A 23222-nucleotide genomic window follows, 5' to 3' on the forward strand; every position below is an offset into this window, starting at 1 on the left:
TAGAAAAAATTGCTTCTGTAGATAATGAAAGCACGGTACCTTAGCCAGCTGGCAGAGTTATAAAGTTGCATTTATGTCTCATTACTAATAGCTATTGAATTAACTCTCTAATTGATTCTTTAAGAAAATTTGCAAGATATATTCCGTACAGCATACTGCAAAGTTCTGTGAGCCTCTTGCAAGGCTAGATGAAAATACCAACACATATGCAGATGTACATGCAACATGCATCAACTCACACTTCTACACTTATGCATATGCACTAGAGAAAGACCAAAGAAGGAATGTACCACAGAATCACAGTGGCTTGGGATGGAAGATACCCTGAAGCCCATGCAGCTCCAACCTCCTACTGTGGCCAGGGGTGCCCCTCACCAGCTCAGACTGCCCAGGCCCCATCCAACCTGGCCTTGGACACCTCCAGGGATGGGATTCCACAGAGTCTCCAAGCAGCCAGTGCCAGTTCCCCACCATCTAGTAAAGAATTTCCTTCTAAAATCTAACCTAAGTGTTCCATCTTTTAGTTTAAAGCCATTTCCCCTTGTCCTGTCACTATCAGACCATGTTAAAATCTATTCTCCCATTTGGCATATAACTGTCCTTCAAGAACTGGAAGTCCACAATGAGGCCTCCCCAGAGCCTTCTCTCCTTCAGGCTGAGCAATCCCAACTCCTTCAACCTTTCTTCACAGGAGAGGTGCTCCAGCTCTCTGATCATCCTCAGATAACATACACCTTTCATCAGTTTAGAATGTGATTCATCCGATCCATAATCAGGCAAGCTCCTTCATGCCTGCACTTACGTAAATTCCTCCCTTTAACAATCTCAGTGCTCAGAATACACATCCAAAATTAAAAAAATATTATTCACAGTGTGTTTGACCCACAAAAATATGGGCAATGAGACCATACATTCTCTCTTCCTTTCTACAAAGTTCTGGTGTTTCTTGTCAAAACGCATTATTTGTCTATGCTGAATGACACGCCATCACTGTACAGTGTTATTCTTTGCTTACACAAAAAAAAATGTATGCTTTTTTTTTTTACCCTAAACTCAGTCAGTGTTTGGCCTACACCTATTTGGTCACATTTCCAGCCCCAGACTGCATACTCTTAGATCAGGACACCAATGAGCCAACAGCGAGTATCTGCCATTTACTTGCTCCTCACAGCCAGCCCTTCTTCCACTTGGTGGCAAACACTTTCCCACACCAAGAAGGACACTCCAGCAGAACACAGAGTATACCAGGTACCACTGCACATTTCTGAGGCTCACAGCTCTTTTCACTTTTGTTGGGACCTTGGAAGAAGTCATTGGCTCAAGGCCAAGACACCGAAACCCCTCAGACAGAGCACAAAAAGCAAATAGGGGCTGGAAATACCATCCCAGAGATTAAACCTTTTTCTGTTTGAAGGAACGATTGAGAAGACTTGCCTGATTATTTGCCCAGCTCTGCCTATAAAGATTTAAACTTGTTTGCTATTTCCCTCTCACCTTGAGCCTGTGGTTTATGGCAAGCAGGGATGGTGCCGGGCAGGAGGAGCCCAGTGACTCCATGGTCCTCAGAGGACAACATCATAAAAGGGATCAGGGACACAGCTCTTAGCCATGACCCCTCTCAGCAAACAAGGCAGTAATTACTGGGCAAAAAACATTGCTTACAGTATTGTCCCTTAGAAAACACCTCTCCAAGAGCCATTGTGCTGGGTAGCAGCAGGAGGCTGCGTGCATCCTCCAAGTCAAAGAGCACAGGTTTGCACAGCTCTTTCTGACCTGGCACTCCCATACCAGCCCGCGAAGCCACAGAGTTTTGTGAATTATGTTGATTGAGCAATTTTCAGTATTTCTCTGGCCGCCAGCAGCAGCGGTGCTCTGTCTGCCAGCACTTGGTGAGACAAAGCCGATTTAGTGTCCCCCATCTGGTAGCTGAACTCCACATGCAATCTGCACACAGCCACACAGCACTCAGACTGGGATCCTCACAGGGCTCTGACAGTGCTTCCAAAAGGAAAGCCAACACGGCATGCTGTGGTAAATTTGTCCTGCTGGGGAGTGAGTTTTACACCTGGGAGGAGCAGGAGTGGGGACAAACAGCTAGCCAGGACTGCAAAAAGCAGCTCTAATTGCTATGCAGATCAGAGAAACCCACAGAGTTGGCAACACTTCTAGGAATTGTTTATACTTAATAGCGAATGATGGTTAGTACTAATATCTTGTTTAAAAGACAAGGCTATTTAATAGTCAGCTAATGATATTTTACTGTCCTAAGGTAAAAGGAATTACTGCCAGAAGTTTGCAATTAAATAAGCCATCATACTGTGCAAAAATTACAGCTTTTGTCCCCCTAGGTTGTTGCTTTGAATCCAGATCAAGTCAGCAATGACCAAACCTGTCTACCTGCAAGGATGCTCAGTGACCTGCACAAGCTGTTCTTACAGGTACAGCCTTGTAGCAGGGCTGCTGCCCATCCTAACAGCCATCCTTAAAAAGCTGCATTACCACACTATCAATCTGATGTCACCTTCATCCCACATGATTGATTCTGAAATGACCTGAAACTGCAGAAAGTTTCATCATAGGGAAAGAAAGACTAGATGTTATCCTGACATAAAAATGAGTCAATCTAATTTTGGACTATGACAAAACTATTACAAACCACTGAACCTGATTTATCTCAGTTTTTCTTCCTGCTCCCACATTTCATTCCATTATTTTACATTGCAAGTGCATTCTGGTTTCAATCTGTGCAAGAAATTGTGAATCCACGTAACGCTGGCCAAACAAAAATTGGGCAGCAGAGCCCTTCCAAAAGCAACCTGAACAGCCACAGGTGTGCTCTGCCCCTGCCTTCCAACCTTGGCCTCTGCAGCACGGCTTCCCCTGTTTATATCAGGCGGTGCCAGGCAGCATGAGGTACACACTGCTTATATGAGGGAGATCTCTCCCAGCTGCTTGTTGCTGCTTCACTAAGGCCTTGTCAGACAGCATGTGTAAACTGCAGCTCTTTGTCAAATGCAACACTACAATTAGAAGAAAAGAAGCGCAGCTCCTCTTGCTTCTTCCCTCTTTCAGCTGTGCCAGTTTATGCATTCCAATCATTTCATAATTTTCTTGAATTTAGCACTGGCATATTCATTCTACCTGGATAGACCTACACTGGTTCAGTCCAGTAGTGTAATTACACAAGAACTATAAATTCTTGTGCTCTCTAATCAAGATGGGGAGACGTACAGACATAGGCAGGTAGTACTGCAGATTGGTGCTGAAGGCTCGTGCCCATACAATAGCTGCCCTTTACACCACTGTACACCAAAATCCTCTTTCATCTTCAGGGTCTTCTCCAAAGTCAATGACAGCCTGAGGTCTAAACACAGCCATAGAAGCAAATCATTAGCAGCTTGGGCACCTGACTGGCTGAATTACCACCATCCAGAAGCTCAGCGCATCTCCAAATGTGTATGCTGTCATCTGTTTAACTCTTCCCCACCCCATTTTCTTAAAGAAGCAGTGATTTTTATGACAGCTACGTGCACACACACTGTACAACACATTTGATTCCCAGCTCCTCTAACTGAAGGAAGCTCTTCCTTTACTCACAAAGAGACAGATTTAAGATGCCAAGGTCTGCAGCATGCTCTGCCAGTGCACAGTGACTGCACCATCATTAGCACAGCCAAAACACCAGGCACTAACATTCTATTGTGCAGTTTTATTCTGAGTGAGGTGATTGAGTAAGCCCACAAGACAGGCAGGCAGAGAGGGAGGGCAGCATTGGATCCTTCTTGCGCCTAATTAGCTGCAGGGCAGTAGCTGTCCTGTCTCCACTGACTCTCTTCATTCTTGTCTTCAGGCTTTGAATAAATGCTGTCTGCCTGCCACACCTATATAGTTTTAGGCCAGCAATAAAATGCAGACATGAAAAGCATATTGATATAAATCTATGTGGGATTCATAATTAATGGAGAAAAATTAAAACTAAAATGGCAAGTGTTCCAGTCTTCGACAGTCAGCACTTGTTCATTTGTTTCTTAATGTGAAACAATCATACATTTAAAATATGCGGGGACGCACACACAATTTGTATGTATAAACATACATTATTTAGACCAGCTGAATCCTCAAGAGCTGCAAATATTCCATGAATTATTCTGTAATTTACTTCCCATCTGAGAGTATACTTTCACCAGAAGATTTTTCTTTTTCAATTAAAATTCATTATGTTAGTGTCCCATCCAAGCAGACAAAATAACAGAGGGAACACAAGGCGTGACCCACGGGCTTTGCATGTCGGTCTGCTCCCAGACATCATTTTCCCCAGAAGCCCCCCAAGGCATGAGGAGAAAGCAGGCTCTGAGCCAGATGAGCAATTTCCTGTGCACACATCTCCCCGCCAACACCTTTTTAGGAGGCACCTCCAACACAACAGTGGATTAAGACCAGCAAAAGCCTCCTGCACATCCACAGAGCTGATCCAAACACCAGCAGCAAGTCAGCCCAGCTGCTCCCCGTGCGCCTGCTGGCTCGCCCCATCGCCTCACTGTTGCGAGGTTTTAGGTACCACTGGTGTAACAAATGTTTTTACTCTCCTCTGCTGCGTATGTTTGCATGCTAACCCATCACTCAGACCTGGTTTCTAATATAAAATTCCTGCTGCACGTAAATACCCAACTTTTCTTGGCTAGATCATCCAGAGAGCAATGGTTTCCTTTCTGACATGACTGCTCAGCTCCTACACCCTGCACAGCACTGTGACCATGGCTTGTGGGGCTGCATGCTCCTGTATTGTACTGAAGGCTATGAAGCTTCTGCTCCTAACTCAGAGCTTCTCCATTCCTAACCATGTTAAAAACAAAGAAATTAATTTTTCCTCTTAGCAGTGGTGTGTAAAGCAACACAAGAAGATACCCAAAAAACTGTTAAGGGAGAAAAATAAATAAAAATTGTTAACATTAAATATTAATACTTCTTCCATCCTAAAAAAAGACCCTGGGAAGACTACTCAAATTATGACTGCACAAGGAGATGATAGCTGAGCTACAAAGAACAAAGAAGTTACCAGCCAGGCTGGTTCAGATCCAACGCTCTGCTTGTTCCAGGAGCACCTGCTGCATCCAAGCACTTGGACAAAAGCTATTCTTCTAAAAACCGAATGCCTCCAACTCTGAGCTGTGTTTCACTTTTCTGTCCTCAAAATCCCAGGGGAATTGTCCAGGAGGAAAAAGGGAAGGAGAACAGAAGCAAAAGCAGGCTTTACATTCCTGTTATTTTTAAATATAATTACAAAAAAATCTGCAAGTAGAAAGCAGGGAATATTCAAAGCTTCCCAGACTTTTGTACAACGTTTTTAAAGCCCAAAGGGAAAAACAAAACAAAAAGGAGTGGTAGAAGCCAATTTTAAAGTTTCTTTTGCAGGTCACTTTTGAGATGAAGTCAGATTTCCTCCACATAATATGGTCTGAAAATACATTATAAGGATATTGATGGTTTTTGCACTAAAGCAGCAGTGCCAGAAATTGAACTAGAGCACTCCAGTCTTCTTCTCCAGAGCACTGAGAAAGAGCTCAGTCTGAAGTCTTATTTTCATTTTAGATTATGATCAGATTAAAAAAATTTTTTTACAGCAAATACAAACACATTAACACTTCTAACACATTAGAATAGAATAACAATATTGGTATGAGCCATAGAGGCCCTTTCTAATGATTCACATCCAACTGCACTGTAGCACCCTGCACAGTGCAGGTGCTTGACATTTGAGACAAGTATTGTGATGCACTTTGTATAGCAGGAGTTCCATGTTGACAAATTAGCTTCTCCTATTTGGAGATACCTGAAAGCAATACAAATGGCCCATCAGAAACCAGCAACTCACTCTTAAAGCCTCTATCAAGGGTTCAGTTAGCATTGAAATCCTAATTAGGTTTATTTTTAAAAAGTCAGGATTGATGTGGAACAACACAGCTAATCTGAATCTATGAATGGTTTCCATTGGCTTTCACAAATTAGTGTTTGTCAGAAATCAACAAGGCCACTTTTTCCCAGTTTCATGTTACTATGGAGCTCACAGAATGGCTTGGGTTGGAGAAGACATCAAAGATCATCTAGTTCCAAGCACCTTTCTGCCAGCTGGCTGCCAACCACTAAATCAGACACTAGAACAAGTCCTCATCCAACAAGGCCTCGATCACCGCCAGGAACGGGGAAACTCCGGAGTATTCAGACTCCACAGAGCTCAAAACCTTGTTGAGTTGGAACAAGATAATATTTGAGTTCCCTTCCAATCCAAGCCATTCTATGATACGATTATATGATAAGTAGTCCCTTGCACTACCCAAAAACATCATCTTTCACAGCTCACAGGAAGAACCCAAGTATCCGGACTGTGAAGGGTCTATTTGCAAACATAAAATTCTCCAGTCCTTCCCTAAAGATATTTTTAAATTTATCCATTTTCCTTTGCTACTGCAGACCTTTCTGAACAAAGCAGCCTGATTGGAGGCTCAGATTCGTAACGAGGATCTAAATTGCAAATGGAAAATCCATTAATTATGTGTACCCCTAGAATGTATTCCTGTGCATTTTCTAACTGTAGCTCTTACAAGACCAGACGTGGAGCCATCTTTCAAAAAAAAAAAAAAAAAAAAAAAAAAAAAAAAAAAAAAAAAAAAGATGCAGGCAAGCATCCTGCAAAATAAATAAAATAATAAAAAAAAGAAAAAGAAAAAAAAAAAAGGAAGGACTGCAACTTGCAGCGTTAACATTTCTTTCTCATTTGTGTTCCACTGCTCCCCAGGACTGCCAGCAATGCCCAGCTGATCTCATGTGATCTGTATCAAACACTGTCTTCACCTGACACTGTTTTGTCCAAGGGGAGCTCTTCAAATTAATTCCACAGTCTTCACAGAGCTTTGACAACTCTTTTTTGATCCTCTCTGCTGCCTCCTAACACTTCTAGGGATGTTTAAACCCAGCCTGAAATGAATGGAAACTCTTATAACTCTGTCTCTATTGCTATGGCTACTGAATTCCCCTCAGACAATAATTACAGGCAAAATCAGGGCACTACCCAGCCAAAATTAGCACTATTGCAAATATTCCCTTCCCTTATCCATCAATCCCTGTTCAGCTGGGAAGAGCTGGCAGCACCAAGCCTGCTGTGCGCAGCTCCAGCAGTGTCCTGCCCTATGCCAGGGTGGCTTTGCTTATTCACTGGAATGAAAAAAAATAAGCTTTGCTGCAATAAATCCTGTCTGCACAAATTCTATCTCCATGCTGCAAAACCTTTTAAAATTTCAGGAAAAGATCTCATATTAAAAAAAAAAAATTGAGGGTATAGCCATATTTCAAATATTCTAAATTAATATAGCTGTATCAGCCAGATAACCCCAGTACAATCTCAAAATATTTGCCAGTAAATTAGGCTCATCTCTTGCAGGAATGGCATGAAATAGATTTTCCTGTTCTCACTGGGTTCATGATTGGGTTTTGTCTCATTTCAGACCTTCTTGAGGATTCATTAGGTTATGGGCAGGGAGAGCACAGTACTTGAAAGCAAAGAGTTTTCCTGCTAAGGCTAATAGCCACCATTTCCAAAGTTGGGCTAGCCAGATCACAGCAGGTGATTACAGTAAATCCATGGCATGCAGGAAAAGGAGCTGAAGAAGTTCAGTTTAGCTGAATTTCACACCATGTCAGAGTCCTATTTGCAGCTTAGAAAATGAATTTAATAAAGCTTTACTGCTGTAACATGGACTGTCAGCTAGCAGATTCTCTGACACCTGCTGCTCTTTGAATCTGATACCATATTGCAGCATAATGTGGTCTAAAATTAGACTTCACACAACACACCAGGTTTCAATCTTTCAGAAAATAATTCTGCTCAGCACCTTTCATTCCCTAACCGTGTTTTAAGACATGTCCCTTCTCCACTGACTCTCCTGGAATAACACTGGAATATTTAAACAGCATTTTGAATCAGATTTGGAGGAAGGAAAAAAAAAAAAAGCAACCTGGAACAGCCTCATTTCCACTTGATTGCAACTCACACCATGAACTGTACATGTGCCAATTTATATAGTTACTTCCTACCTGCACCCCCACAGAACAGAGATAGCATAAAGCTGGAAAGCTTTCAGTTTTGGGTGCAGAGAATTATTGTCTGAGAAGGAAAAATATCCGAAGCTTAAATGGCAGTTGAGCGCTGCAATATCTATTCAAAGACTGAGAACCAACCACAGGAAGAAGCCAGTGACAGCTCCTCAAGATAATGTATTTTTTTCTGTATAAATTTCACTAATTACTAAAGAAAAGAATTAACCTGCTCTACTTCTTTCTCTAATCAAGACATATTTTTGTATTATGAATTAGAATGCAATTAAGTGATTGTTCATTCCTTTTTATAGAGGATTGACTGCAATTAATGCTACTTCTTACACTAAAGAGTAGTTAGATTTTTTTAATAACATGCCTAGCTTTGAAACACCAAATTGGCTCCAAAACCCATCTCTTGACTAAAATCACATAAGAAGCTTCTCTCACAAGACAAATTCCTGTCTTGTCTTTCCCAGCCTATATGCAAACAAAATGTGGAGCTAATGTGCATAGCATGAATAACATTTTGTTCCAAAGAAAGCTATCACTGGATTGTACATTCCAATAGACAATCTGTAACTTTGGAAGAATTTAAAAGGAGGTGTAATTTAAATACATATAAATAAATTACAAGTAGATCCATTAAAATGGATGGAATTTACTGTAGCAGAACAGATACAGTCTGTTCATTGGTGAGGAAGATGTCTGAGATATCCAATAGAATTAGTAGCCGTACTCTCACCTTGGAAATTACAATCAATCTGCTTTTTGTATTGAAATCAACTGCTTTCCAAACTTAGAATGCTACATCGTACTTCAGCTTGCAAATGAGCTAGAGGGAAAAGAGTAAACAGATCACTAACACTAAACTGTAAAAAATATAAATAGCATGCAAATTGAAGCAAATAAGGTGTCTGGTGAGAAAGAGGGGAAAAAAAAAAAAGCAACTTCTCTCATTTTAACTGAATGTCCAGAGTATTGTTCTGTATGGAACATCACCAGTAAAATAGAAGCCGACTGACTGCCGTAGTCAATTCCTGAAACCTTCCTTCACCAAACATGTGGAAGGAAGTGGATAACCTTTTCTTACAGCAAATGAGAGAAATTTCACAAGGGCAGGGAAGAGGAGCACAGCAGATTCATGCGTTACAAATCACAGATGAAGCAGCACTGAAGCCATGTACACAGATTTCAGCTTTCCCCACATTTCCCCAGAACACTGTTGAGTGCTGATTGGCTGATAAACCCAAACAAAAGCCATGAAATCAAAGTTCATACATTCAGATCATTTCCGTGATGTGAAATTAATTTATTTTCTGTACACTGATAGCACATTTTAGTTCAAGAATTGTACTAAAAGGAATGGGTTTACACTGAACAAATTGCGATCTCACCCTTCTCTCTAAAACATACCTTTCATCGTAATGTTTCTGCATCCACCCAAGAACATGGAGAAATGACTGAAATTGCTTTCTGCATCAATCCAGAATCCCCATAAACTATCAACCTTCTCCTGAAATTTCAATGAGTCTAATTATCTTCAGCATAAACTGAAGACAAAGGAGAACATAAAGCTTCTACACATTTCATTTTGTTTAAACTAGCTTCGCATCTTTTTGAAAACGCAATCAACATATTGAAACAAAGAAACCATCTAATGGGTACATTACAATAACAACTACTGCCATCAATCTACATTTACACTCATTCATCTTGCAAAAAACTGGTGATCTGAACAGAAAGAAATTCCTCAAGTACTCCCAGGTTATTCACCCCATCCCGTCTACCTGTATATACACGCTCACATCCCATTTTAGAGATAATCATTATGCTCATCAGAAGTATTTTGTCTCATTCTTCATGTTGGGATACCTATCTATATTATTATTTATATCATTGTTTCAGCTTATTTATAGCTGAATTACTTTTTTTTTTTTTTTTTTTTAGATCCAAGAACTTTTAATTACTGCAACCTTTCTGACTCAGAGGTGTTCTGCTAACATTGAAAACACTAGTGATGAAACCTTTCAGAAACATCAGTAATCCAGGATCTACTTGTTTGGAAACCTGGATTGTAGCTGTGCCAGAGTTTGTTTCCATTTCTTGCATGAGCTCTTGCTTCTTCTTATACTTAGATGCACCTCTCTGTAAACCCAGGGTATGACTAAGCAGGCTTAAAATGACTTGAGCAGATTCATTGACAAAAAGTTGTATTTGTAAAATACTGAGCATTCTGTGTTAAGGGAAAGCACGAATTTTAAAAATAATTGTGTTTTTAAACTACACTCATGAAAAAAAGTATAGCTCATGAGATAGACATAGAAATGTTGCTGTTTGAGACACGTTCAGATCCTGGAGCAGAGAGCCAGGCTCGAGTACTTTGGGTACATGAATTCCTGAGGTCTGGGCAGCAGCTTATTAGCATCATTTTGTGGCCATCCAAAGTTGAGGAGGGAGTTAGGCATAAATCATTTATCCTTTATTTTAATGTTCTTTCACGAAAACCAGTTATTACATTCTGTTTGATTATGGTGCTGGTTTGCATTTTAATCTGATTTAATCATCTTGAATGCTATAATTAAGAGGAAAGGCATAAAGGGGGTAGATCAGGACAGGCACAGTCTTATCAGATGTTCTTTACTGAACTGAGCCTGGGATCCCAGGCTGAAATTCAGGCACACGCTGAGAGGTAGCCCCAGAATGGTAAGATAGCAACTTTCTTTTGTCTGGTAAATCACTTGACATGCACATGGCCACAGGGAACCCCCTCCAACAGGGGAAAAACAGGTATTCACTCACCTGGGAGGAAATACATCCAAACCCTGACCCCAGTTTAACCCTGTATGCACCATTATCTGCTTAAATACCTGAATTAACAGGAAATGGGCAAACTCCAATTTAATTCACATACAGCGTTTGGATGAGCACAGTTGAACATCTCGACCAGTAGGCAGGAAGAGTCCCTGTTAATTCAAGACACTAAGGGCACACTCATGCAAAAAACGAGATAAGGAAACCAGCTTTAAGTGCAAACTGTGCTTAACAGCCATGGACACAGCCAGTGTATGCACTGAGGCTTACAACACTGTAAGAAACAATTTCAGTTTTCAGTTTTGATGGATATATGGTTCTGTACTGATGTACCATTCCAGAACTAATTAAAATGGAGTCTTATTTCAGAAACAGGACGAAGTCATAGTTATCTAGCTTGAACTGATGAGTGGCAACACAGTTCATGGCAAGAGACTGGAACTAGATAGATGGTCTTTGTCATCCTTTCCAACCTAAGCCAGTCTATGATGCTATGGTATGACTACTGGCTTCACAGGGACTCTAGCAATACAGCATTATAGGGTAAAGATTTGTTTACAAAAAAAAAAAATTAAAAAATTGTTTATACTGTAACCATTGCAACCAACACCAATGTGCACACATTTTCAGTAGTATAAGGATGCCTCAAACTGATATTTACTTCATTCTCTGCTGGAGAATACACCAGAAGAATACAATCAGATCCACAGAGCGATAAAATACCACAGGTATTCAAGAACCATAGAGCAAAACTGCACAGAAATCATTCATATGCAGGAGCTACAATAACAGTGAGATGTGGCCACCACCTCAGTGATTTGCAGTGACTGTTTTCAGCACAGATCCTTGCAAGTAGCTCAGATCAGGGCATGCAGAGGAGAATGCAGCCCAAAGATGCACACTGTCTGGAGGAGTAGGGATACAACATTAGAGCAAGTGGGAAAACCTGAACCAACCATACGCTGCTTTTCTGAGCCAAAACAGAATACAAAGTCCTTTCTTGATTGCAACAGTCAAAACACTGAACCAGAACAAGTAAACAAAGTTGTTAATTTGCTGTTGACTTGACTGAGCAGCCATTGTAAATAGAAGTTAACTGATGCTAATCAGTTGCCTCTTGCTAAGCTATAGAGATTGAGGAACGGATGAAAAATATATAGCTGTTTCATACCTGCCTGAGTAGTGCACAGCCTGTGCAAAACTCCTGCCAAACTGTAGTGTACGTCATCTAGGATTTGGCTTTTCTATCTAATTTGAATGTGAATAACAGCAGCTGAAACCACTGGGTGGATGGAAGCTATGATCTATGATTGAGGATGGACAATAGCTCTGTAACGTGCCAGATATTTTTTACTGGATCCTCATGAAGTCTTCCCTAACTTACTGTTGCTAAGTAGCTAATCAAGATGAAGACTAAAAAACGTTAAATAATTCTATAGTTCTTAACTATTGGCTAAAATGTCTTTTCAGCAACCTAACTGCCTCATCCATGATTCTTCCCCCTGAGATTCAGTCCATCAAGCTGTAACGCAGCCAAGACTTGGATGTTCTCTGATTTTAGCAGAGGAGGAGAAACACACTTCCTTGCACCCCTTTACCATAAATGATTACCTCAACATCCAGATGGTGAACACAAGACTGCAAGCAAGCATGTCTGAAACAAATTCTCAGTGTGGAAGGGTAGAATAAGCCATATGTTTTCACAAATTAGGGGTGACTCTCTAACGCCTGAGTGATGAAGCAGATCCAGAAGTAAGTTATTCATGATCCTCCTCGATGAGTGAAGAGAAATGTTTTATTCAGTGCCTCATGCTGTGCGCTATATTTATCCCAAATGTATCTTTGTACATTTTAAAATGTTATCTATTAGAGGATGTTGCAACTGCAGCACAGGACTGCATATACTGTCATTTAAAATCCAAGAGCTTTGGGAGGGCTACATGCAGCCTTGATACCACCCAGCTGTGGTTACTTGTCCAGGTGACTCAAAAGTCCAAGACCTTAAAATCCAGCCAACAAGCTGCCTTGGAGAAAGTCTTTTTCACCCATAGACAAGGTGCAAAACCTCCAAAAATCATGCACAACTAACGCCTTGCTCTCCCTTTTTTATTATTATTTTTTTTTTTTTTTTTTTTTTGATGTAGCAAACTGCCAGATATGACAGTGTGTTTGAGGATTTGGGGTTTTTTGGGGTTTGTTTTTCTTTTTTTTCTTCTTTTTGTAATCACAAACTTCCAGATCTTTGGGTTACGTTTGAACAGTGACATTCTAACATCACCTTTTTCCTTCTTTTACCTGAAGTCTCCCTGAAAGCTCAGGAAAAATTAGACAAACTGAAATTACTCCTTTAATCTCAGAACTGTGATGGAGAAATTGCAAGCCTCTGATGATAGCAAAGGCTGCTCAGGTGGAGAAGAACACAGGAGTTTTCTGCATGCCCACAGCCTCCAGCACTGCTGCCCTGCTCTGCCTTGAGATGCGGCTGGCAGCCAAAAGGAGACACAGCCAGCAGCAGAGCCATACTTCAAATGGAAAGAGAATAACAGTAAAAACAAAAGCAAAGATCATTCTGACTGAAAATCCATAGCTATCTTTAAACATAATAACTACAATCACATTTATTGACCAAGCTGCAGAGTTAGAGCCCATAGGCAAGATCATCAGCTAAGATGGATTGCTATAGCACCATTAACTTCACCACTTCACCACTCCACCCTTGATCTCACCCCACTGTGTTCCCAAAATGGCCATGGAATACAATTTTTCTCCTTTTATTGTACAAAGTCCCAACCATTTCAAGAAGTACTCTTGCTATACAGCTTACTTCTCATTTATTTTACACTTCACTGTAATTCATTCACCAGCCTTATCTCTATCTGAACATATGCATCGATGCAGTCTGCTCGCATCCTGCTTATGAAATTCTTGGACTAAAGGGACCAGCAGAAAAATTTTGGAGCTATCTCCTGACCTTTTAAAATCACTTGTTACCTTCTGAACCAGAAGGTCTCAAAGCTCAGCTGCTCTGAGTTCTTGCCTGTCTCATGTAATGAGCAGATGTGGCAAAGTAAGGATTTGTAACACTGGAAAAGTTATGATGACAGGTCTTTCTGTGCCAGATTTTTGTTTTTACAGGCTAACACTCAACTGCAGCACTTTTTTTTTTTTTTTTTAATTCAGCTTCTGACAAGAACACATAAAAAGCATATCAAAGGCAACAATAAATCTACTAAAATATTTCTCTTGATTCAAACCAGCCTGCACTTCACAGGACTGTGCAGATCACGTTCAGTTTGAATTTACTTAAATACCAGCACCAACATCTCAAGACCCACAGTGCCCTGCATGTCCCTTCTAGCACCTAAAAATAGCCCCGTGTGCTACTTGGTGAGGGGAATCAAGATGATGATATGGAGGAGTGTTTCATTGGCAGAAGGAGGAGAAAAACCAAACCCATTGCTGAAGACAACGATAAAAGGAAACAGTCCTCTCTGTCCCCTGGGCAGTAAAGCAATTATGAGCGAGAGAGTTGCTCCATGGTTATTATTGCAGGCTGAAGTGGTAGCATTCTCCATGATTATCACAAATGTCTCCACTGGGAGGAGGGAAGTGGGAGGATTTGCCAAGCAGCAAATCCTCGGTTTCCCTGCCTCTGTTCCCAACAATTCCTGCTGAACAAAGCTCCACACAAAAGATGGAGCAGCCTTGGGCATTGCCTTGCCTGCTCCCCCAGAGCTGCTGAGCACCTCCAAGGTAGGAGTTGGGTATTCAGTTTCTGATGTTATCTCTTGAACTTTCTGGCTGAAAGCCAGGGAATCTTAGTATCCTCTTACATGTCTTTAAACACTGCCTTTTATCCTTCATGCTTTGATTCAGGCCACTTCAAAAAAAGTTTTATGAAATGAAAAATTCCAAATTATTTCTCCCTAGAAACACCAGAATTCTTCATCTTAGCATCAACATTTCTAAGTGCTGTTTGTTACTCAAGCAAAACTTTGCTCAAAATATTTTTTTATAACAAAAATGGGATGAGTGAATTAAAACATGCTGATAACATCTCACTAGAGATTTAAAAAAGTGAATAGGAGGTTTTCCATCTAGCTGAAAATGTACCCAGTGTCACCAATGCCTATCAGATCCCTCTACCAACCAGACTGGTCCATCTCTGTGCAGAATCAGACAATAACTGTGTCTACTTATTAAGCACACGCTTGTGCAATGCTTTGCAGATAGACAAACTTGTTCGAGCCATGTGCCAAACTAAAGATAATCCAAAAAAACAGTAAAGAAGTTTGGCAGGATACTGAGCCCAAAGCAGTGCTCTTTGCCACTTAGGCCACAGAGAAGGTCAGGGCTGGCCCCATGCTAACACTGCTTCACAGCTGCTGCCCAGAGAGAAGCTGAGCACAGATAGCTTGCACACGCCTGCTGTGCAAAACCCCAGAAACTTGCTTCTGAATGGCTGCAATATGATTAGGCTAACAAAAAGGCTCACCAAATTTAAAATACGTCACCATCACTAGGACTACTTCCTCAAGAAGTGAAGTGTGTTATTAGTGGGGTAGAAGAGGGAAACAGTTTGCATTGTCTGAGCAATACCTGGTTCATTAAGGAAAATCTGCCTACTGGCCTGCTGGTTTAGTGTTTTCCTGGCTAAACCGACATATGGTTCATTATTATTGTGCATTACGATAGCCCCTAAGGAACCCAGCTCTATCAGGACTGCAGTCTGCTAAGCACTTGTACAAACACAGGAAAGGAGCCCCTCCTCTGAAGAGCTCGCTGTCTAAACAGAGACACACAAAGGGCCGCAATGCTGTGAGAGAGTTTGCAAACATCATCTTACATTCAAGGCTCCTTCCTCCAGTTGGTTTTTCCTCTTCTCTGAGGATGATTTTATTTTTCGAGACACAAAGGAAAGCAGAACGGAGAATGAGGGACAAAGAAACCTGAGACGAATGGGCAGTGTGAAAACCAGAAACAGGGGCACTAATGAGAATAAGCTGAGATATGAATAAATACATGCAATTTTTACATTTCCGAGAGGAAAGGGAGTATTTTTTCATCATATAAGCAATACACGAAGACTAATGAGCTCATACTTGTGGGAAGAATATCCGATAATATAAGAAAACTTTTACAAAGGTAAGAATAGGGGAATCCAGGGGCTGACTACTAAGAAAGATGACAGCAGCCCAACACTGGAGGTATTCAAAAACACACAGAAGAACCATTTGTCAGGAATGACCTAGAATGAGGGACTCCGCCCACAGCAGGGGGCTGAAATCACTGACCTTGTAATCCCTCTGCCAGTCCTGTTATTCCAGGAGCATCACCTCTATTGCAGAGTTTTGAGCTAGAATAAATGCTCTGATGATGGCTGTACATGCAAAATAAGCAGGTTTAATCTCAACCAGAAACAGTCAGAAATGAAACCATTTATTTCCCTGTGTTCTCATTTAGTTCTGTATTCATGCTTTCCCAGACACCTAGTTATCTTGAGATGTATGAAATGAAATATGCCCAGAAGTGGAAAAGCAAACTCAGTCTTTTAAACTTCCTGCAGCAATCTAAGCAGCTGCTGAAGCCTGTGTTACATTTCCTAGGAAATGCTAAGAACCCCATGAGTCCACCTTACATCCTGCAAGCATGGAGGGCGGCTCTTCAAGGACTAGACAGGAAGAAAAAGCAGCAAACAGCAGTGCCAGCTGAGGTGAAAGACTTTGCCAATGTCTCAAACAAAGCCAGGACACTTCAGGTAGGGCTGGCATCGTCTGAAATCCACTTGTTTTGTGAAGGATCTCTTTCTACCTCTTAACTGAGGACAAAGTGAGCACTTAAGATAACCAGAGCTGGGAGCATTCTAGTTTATGACAAGGGGAGCCTCTGAATCTCTTCCTTGTCTTCTAAAGCATCACTCCTGTTCTCTGCTTCTCCAGTACAAGATCTTTTCCTTTTTCTAAGGGAAAAGAATAATTATTCCTCATTCACATTCTGAATTATCTGAGGGGGAAAAGGGAAGGAAATCCTACAAATTCCCTTTGCCCTTCTGGTGCTCATTGTGAAGTGGGCACCCCAACTTAAGAAAAACTACAAATCAATATCTATCTACTTTTCCCCACAGTCACGAATAAGTGCATATTTGAGGTCCTATAATGCATTAACTGTGTCATTTGTATTTTGGACTTGTAAATGATAACCATGTTTCTGCATTGCTACCAGCTTTTTTTTTTTTTTTTTTTCCAGCAGGACAGTCTCACCCCTAAGATCTGCTCATCTGCTTCACCTTTATTTTCTGCAACAATTTGTTCTGACAACGAGATGATGTTCCTTCTCCCCTCCTTTGAGACTATTATCCTGAACCAGGGAAAGGCTCACATACTGCATGTTTTATTCTTTAACAGGAGCCTTCCCACAGTCAAGACCAGCCTTCTGCAGAACAAACAGCAGTTAAGAGCTTTCTGTATCTGCTTTCAGCATCATAGATGCTATTGTTAACAGAACAGCACTTGGAAGGAGTGAAGGGCTCCAGACATGCTTATCTTTATGACCTGCCTCTAGCAGAGAACTCAGCTCATTATTGTTATCTTAAATTATTTTTATATTAAAAAAAATATATTCTTCCATTGTTTGGATCCCTAGAACTCTGCTCTGTTCAGGGTGGCAGATTTCTTGGTAGCTTGTTCCAAATAACCTGAAAAAGACAGCCTACATTCTACTGAATCGAGACAAATTTTAGAATTGCAGAGATCTAATGATTCAGTTGCTTCTGCAGCCTGAAGGAAGCATTCAAAAAGATCCTCTCCACCAAACCCAACTTTCCCCTCTCAATCACCTCCCCATCCCCACTGGAATAATTATCCTCAACAGTTAAAGAGAAATGAAGGGAGGAAAAAAAAAAAAAAAAAAGAAAGAAAACTAGACTCCAAAGCACATAAGCCTGGAACTCTTACTCTGAACATTTTTCCTTCACTGGTTCATCTGCCTGCAGGGAATTCAGTTAGTTACATTGCTAGACTAAAACACCCCTAAGCTGTCCTTGAAATGAATGGGTCCATTCATTTAAGTGGGAGTGTGTTCTGGTTTTATTACCTGACCCCTTATTTCTACCACAGAATCACAGGGCAAGTAAAATAACCTGCTCTCAACAGTGGTTGTCTGGTTGTATCCTCCTATTACTTTATTTTTTGTTATTTTTCTAGGACTAATTCAGTGCAGTAGAAAAGGATAATAACCTCCACTCTCTCGTGAAAGCAGTGTTCAAATATATTCTGAATGATTTAATGCCACTCTGCCCATTGAATTTCTGTCTCAGTAATTAAAAGGAAAATCAATTAATCAACTGAGAGGTTAAAAAAAAAAAGTATTTTGAAATAACTACTACTAAAATCTCACTATGAGCAACAGCAGTCTTTCCATCATCTTCCATGGACTTCACATCAGATCCAAACCACGGTTGTTTGCTTCAGATGAAATAGAGCTGTTAAATTAAAACCCAAGAAAACCCCAGCAGCACTCGCACAGGTGAGAGGATGAAGAAATGACACCTCAGACACGTCAGTGCATGCATACACCCACGCCTACCCTGCTGCTCAAAGTGATCTCTCCGCATGGGCACCCTCCCAAGCCCAGAGCTCGATGCCTCCCAGCCCACAAGCAGCTCGTGCCAGCTGCCCAGGGCAGGCGAGGGCTGTGCACCCATGGGTGCTGCCCATCACACAGTAGCTCTATGCCCACTGCCAGCCTGTCTGCACATACAGAAACAATCAGCCCTGTATTTCTGACACAATAAGCAAATAGATCTGCCTCATTAACAAGCTCTGTAGCAGATAAATATACCTTGTAGACTAAATCATTATCTAGCTTTTTTTTTTTTTTTTTTTTTTTTTTTTTTTTTTTTTTTGAGGATCCAGGCAATTATTTTTAAGCCTGCTATGAGGAATAATAGCTGACTTCCCGGGGCTGGCTGTGAACATCCCATAATGCCTGGGGAAAATCCAAGCTGAAATGCTCTGTAGTTTAATGACACATTAGATAGAGAGAAAAATGTATTTGGAAGGAAATACCATTAAAAGAGATAAGAAACAAAATGTTGTACTGTAAAATGCTTGTAAGTAAAAAAAAAAAAAAAACACCTGATTATTCAATTTTCAAAAGATTTCAGTCCTTGTCTGCTTTGTCTATGATCAGTAAAGCAAAGGAAAATATCCTGGTCAGGACAGAGCTGAAGATGACCTTGCAGGACCTTTTTTGTTCTGAGAGCAAACTAAGGAAGGTAAAACAGGTGCTATTGTTAAGAAAGGGATATTCAGCTGTAGAATGATGATGATTCTTCAAGCTGTAGAACTGCAGTCAGAGAAGTCTGCAGCAGCTTCACCTTCTATTAATAGTACAGAAGCATGTTCTGGCATTAAAATAATGAGGAATGCTAATTCCAGATCTCTTTTGATCCCACTTTTTTTTTTTTTTAGATGACATATCATTCTTTTTTCTTTAGTGTTTCTGATTATTCAGTAGATAATTTTCCATAGTTTCCAGTAAAACCTGTTTAATAACCCGTTTTCACTTAGCATCTCCAAGCAACGCAATTTCTAATTTCTAACATCAATGGTCACTTTTCAAAGATGACAGAGACCTCCCAAAAACACTCCCATTACAAAAGTGCTCATTGGATTTTTGGCCTTGTAAGTCACAGCCTGCCTGTTGTATACATTTTCTACAGAGCCCATTGGGTAGATAAGCCATGTAAGGCTTTGGCATTTCCAAAGCAGCCTGATTAGACTCCCATTTCCTGACCATCCTTCAAGGAGAATTCTCCAGCTGGGGAATTCAGTCTCTTTTAAAATTCTATCTGTATAATTGTTATTTTTCAAAAAGCAGATAATAGGTATTTTGCCTGCAAGCAGAAAGGCCACATAAATTGATACTGCAGCACTAGAAGCTCTTTCAAACAATTAAAGTCTTGATTGAGAATTCACGTATCAAGAGACTTATGAAACAAAAGATTTCTGCAATCTATACCCAGTAGCTCTTTTAAAACATAATCTTGAGACCCCACTGCAGCCAGCACCTGGTAAATCAGCATAAGAAAAGCCCTCAGCCCCAGCAAGTTCTTGGTCCACATTAGGAAAGATCTAACAGATACAACTTTATCTCCTATGGTGTCCTACTTGTTGTATAGTGGAATACTGGCATGCCCAGGTGTGGATGCCTGGGCATTGTCATAAAATGGGGAAACAGGGAAGATTAAAAAATAGTCAATAAATATAAAATCAGAAAGACATAGCAGAAAGGAAAATCTATCAGTAAATCTGGTTTCATTCATATGGACAGGTAGTCTCAGTGATCTGGCTGCAAAATAAGAGGGACTGAATTAAACAAATATGAATTGTTAATGGAAATTCCTTTCCAGTGTTGCCTTTCCAAAGAGGAAAATGGAAGATGACAGGCAAACACCTGCCACCCAGAGCAAGGAGGGAGTCACTCACCCCTTGTGTGGCTCTTCCACTCACATCGTAGTGTTATCAAAGCAGCAAGTGAAGTGCAGGCTGGTGCACAGCTACTCTCCTCGGGCAGTTATCAGTGTCAATCTTTATCTGTCTGACTGTGACCACAAATAATGAATGCTAATGGAAAAGCATGTGTTCCTGTGTCAAGTATGGCATGTCTTATTTTGTGACTCAGGCTAGGAGTATTATTGATACAGCACACTAGTGTAATCATTAACTCATAGCAAACAGGTAGATAGTTGCAAGAAACCTGCAACAACAAGATAATCTGAGTTCAGCAATGATAAGAGAATGACAGCGTTTGATAGCCACAGTATTTTGGAGAAGTTGTGGAAGGTTCTTTGAAGTAGCAAAGTAGGAAGTTCAATATAACACTGTGCAATGTAGACTAAAATGCTCATCCCACCATTCAAATTAGCTGGAAGAGGCCAAAGAGACAATAAATTAAAACAAAAAAAAAAACCAAAACAAAAAAAAACCCAGCATGAATTTATTCAAAAATACTGCAGGAAGGAAAGGGCAAGAGCAACCATTACTGTCCAGATGCAGATAAGGAAGTTCAAGGACACAGATAATAGAAAGCAGGTTATGCTAATTGCCCCATAATCACCACCTGCATACTACCATCCCTTAGTCAGGCACAGGTAAATTTACGTTCATTAAAAACACATAGGGAATAAGTAGTTGTGGTGAACAGATGAATGCATTTCCTAGCAGCTGCTGTCTTTGAGATGTGAACGTCTTCTGTTTGATGTGGCAAAGCTCTGCTAATTTCCTTATGGAAATAAAATCTGCTCCTGTCCACATGGGTACAAGCCTGAATGAAAGGTTTTCAAGGCCTCCCAGCTTTGCTAGAAGGGAATCTGGGAGGGGATTCAGTGAAAGGGATTTATTTGGGGGAGTTTTAAAAGTTTAATGCAGAAGGGAAGATGTTAACATCAAGAATCAGATATAGATCATTGGTAACTGTCAGTCAAATTCTTGGTCTTTATCAAGAAATAAGCCAGTTCAAGAGCTATCAGAGGCCAAGGCTGTACTCAGCAAGGACTAGACCCAGTCCAGCAACCTCCAGTGAATATCAGTTCAGCATACTGTGAGCCATAAAAGTATCTACCACATGCTGACTGTATGGCACAACCAGGTGGCTGCTTTGCAAGTCAGTCTGACAGAGCAAGGATGTACAGACATTATTACAGACACTATCTCTAAGCAGTGGACTAGCACCATACAGGGATCTACTGAACATACAGTCAGTCTCTCTGGATATATTTCAAATGACAAACTACACACAGTATAAGACTGAAGCCTCTGAAATGAAGATTAGTCACTGCAATCTTCGTTAGCAGGTACTGTAAGTAACAAGTGTGTTTCCAGTTTAGTGAAGCAAGTGCATATTGCATTTAACTTACCCTCTGTAGTGCTGTCACCTGTCAAAATCTCTTCGCTGCGTCATGATACCTCCCATAAGAAGTACTGCAGATGGGAACACACTGCCTCATGGCAAAAGGTTGACATTTCTTGGTGAGGACTCAGCCTTCTGCTGCAACAACAGCAACATCCTGCCAGAAAAAAAAAAATCACTAGAGTGCCTCTACAAGGAAAAAAGAGTCCTGAAGATAAGAATAAAGAGCAACTAAAAAGCATGTCCTCAGAGATGTTCTACAATCTGGATAAAGGTAGAAAGACCATGCCAAATCAATTTTAAACTCAGGTGAAGCAAAAAGTCTCTAAGCAAGAAGGAAAACAAGCAAAATAATTCCATACCCTGAGAAGTGCTAGACTAGAGGAAGGTATTAGGAACATCTAACACTTTTATATAGTTCATTAGCAGCTTCACAGCTGAAACACCACAAGCCATGGAGTTTTCCATTGATCACTTTCACCTGCTCCACAGCACCCTGATACTCAGATGCATAGAAAAGCAGATACAACCAAAAACAAGCAGTGTATGATATGGGAAAAGGGTGAAAAATAACATACAGAGATGATGATGATGATTATTATTATTGTTCAGTACCACCTAATAAAATTGCCTGCTAGCTTCCAAGCAATTTCCAAGTTTGAGTTCGTTGAAGCAGGTGCTACCTTCTAAGAAGTTATTTGACTGTCTCCTGGCTCAAGATGCTCAAGTTCAGCTTGTGACTAATTCCCTTTTCCTGAAGTACAGCTCAGGTGACAACAGGAAAAATACCTTCCTTTATAAGATTATGTAGATTATGCATAAGGTGTAATAACTTAAGCCGGGAATATATTTACACATTGCAACTCCCAAAGATGTTATCAAAGCTAGTTTTAAACCAGCTCTGTAACTGATGGTAACAACTTAATACAAGTTAATCACCAAAGTCTTTATGCAGCTTCTTGAGTGGGTTTTACACCTGCAGTGACATCTGCAAAAATGTATGAAGATGTGAATACGTGTCTGAAGCAATCACTGCAACACAGACATAGCCCTCAGTTGCACCAAAGTTGCAAATCAGGATCTGGTCTCCACACCTGAGATTCATGGAAAGCTAAGGAATATATCTCAATCCAACACAATTCATGAGCAGCACAGGACGCCACTGTTAATTAACTTTTATCACACCAGAAAAGGAAAGAGTCTCTCTGTTCCAGTTTTTGATACTTCAGCACATTTCTTCTCTGTTCCATACAGAAGTTGTTTTTATAACACGGATTTTGATAAGGCCCAGTGGTACAGAAAACCAAGGCTCCTTTGATTCTCAACATAACAACACATTTAAGGACAGCTTTGATGTTTTCCCACTGAAATACAAATATTATTTGATGATTTCTGTCTAGAGTTTAAGT

General features: G+C 40.6%; 1 protein-coding gene across 2 annotated transcripts in view; it reads right to left on the reverse strand.

Moving 5' to 3' along the window:
* Positions 1–20577, reverse strand: part of TMC3 (transmembrane channel like 3) — a 305047-nt gene extending 284470 nt beyond the window's left edge. For both annotated transcript variants that reach the window (XM_048955795.1, XM_048955803.1), the window contains exon 1: positions 20391–20577. The gene's annotated coding sequence lies outside the window, so the exon portion shown is untranslated. The remainder of the gene's footprint in view (positions 1–20390) is intronic.
* Between the last annotated feature and the right edge of the window lie 2645 nt (positions 20578–23222).

This window comes from Lagopus muta, chromosome 10 (genome assembly GCF_023343835.1).
Source record: "Lagopus muta isolate bLagMut1 chromosome 10, bLagMut1 primary, whole genome shotgun sequence".
NCBI lineage: Eukaryota > Metazoa > Chordata > Aves > Galliformes > Phasianidae > Lagopus > Lagopus muta.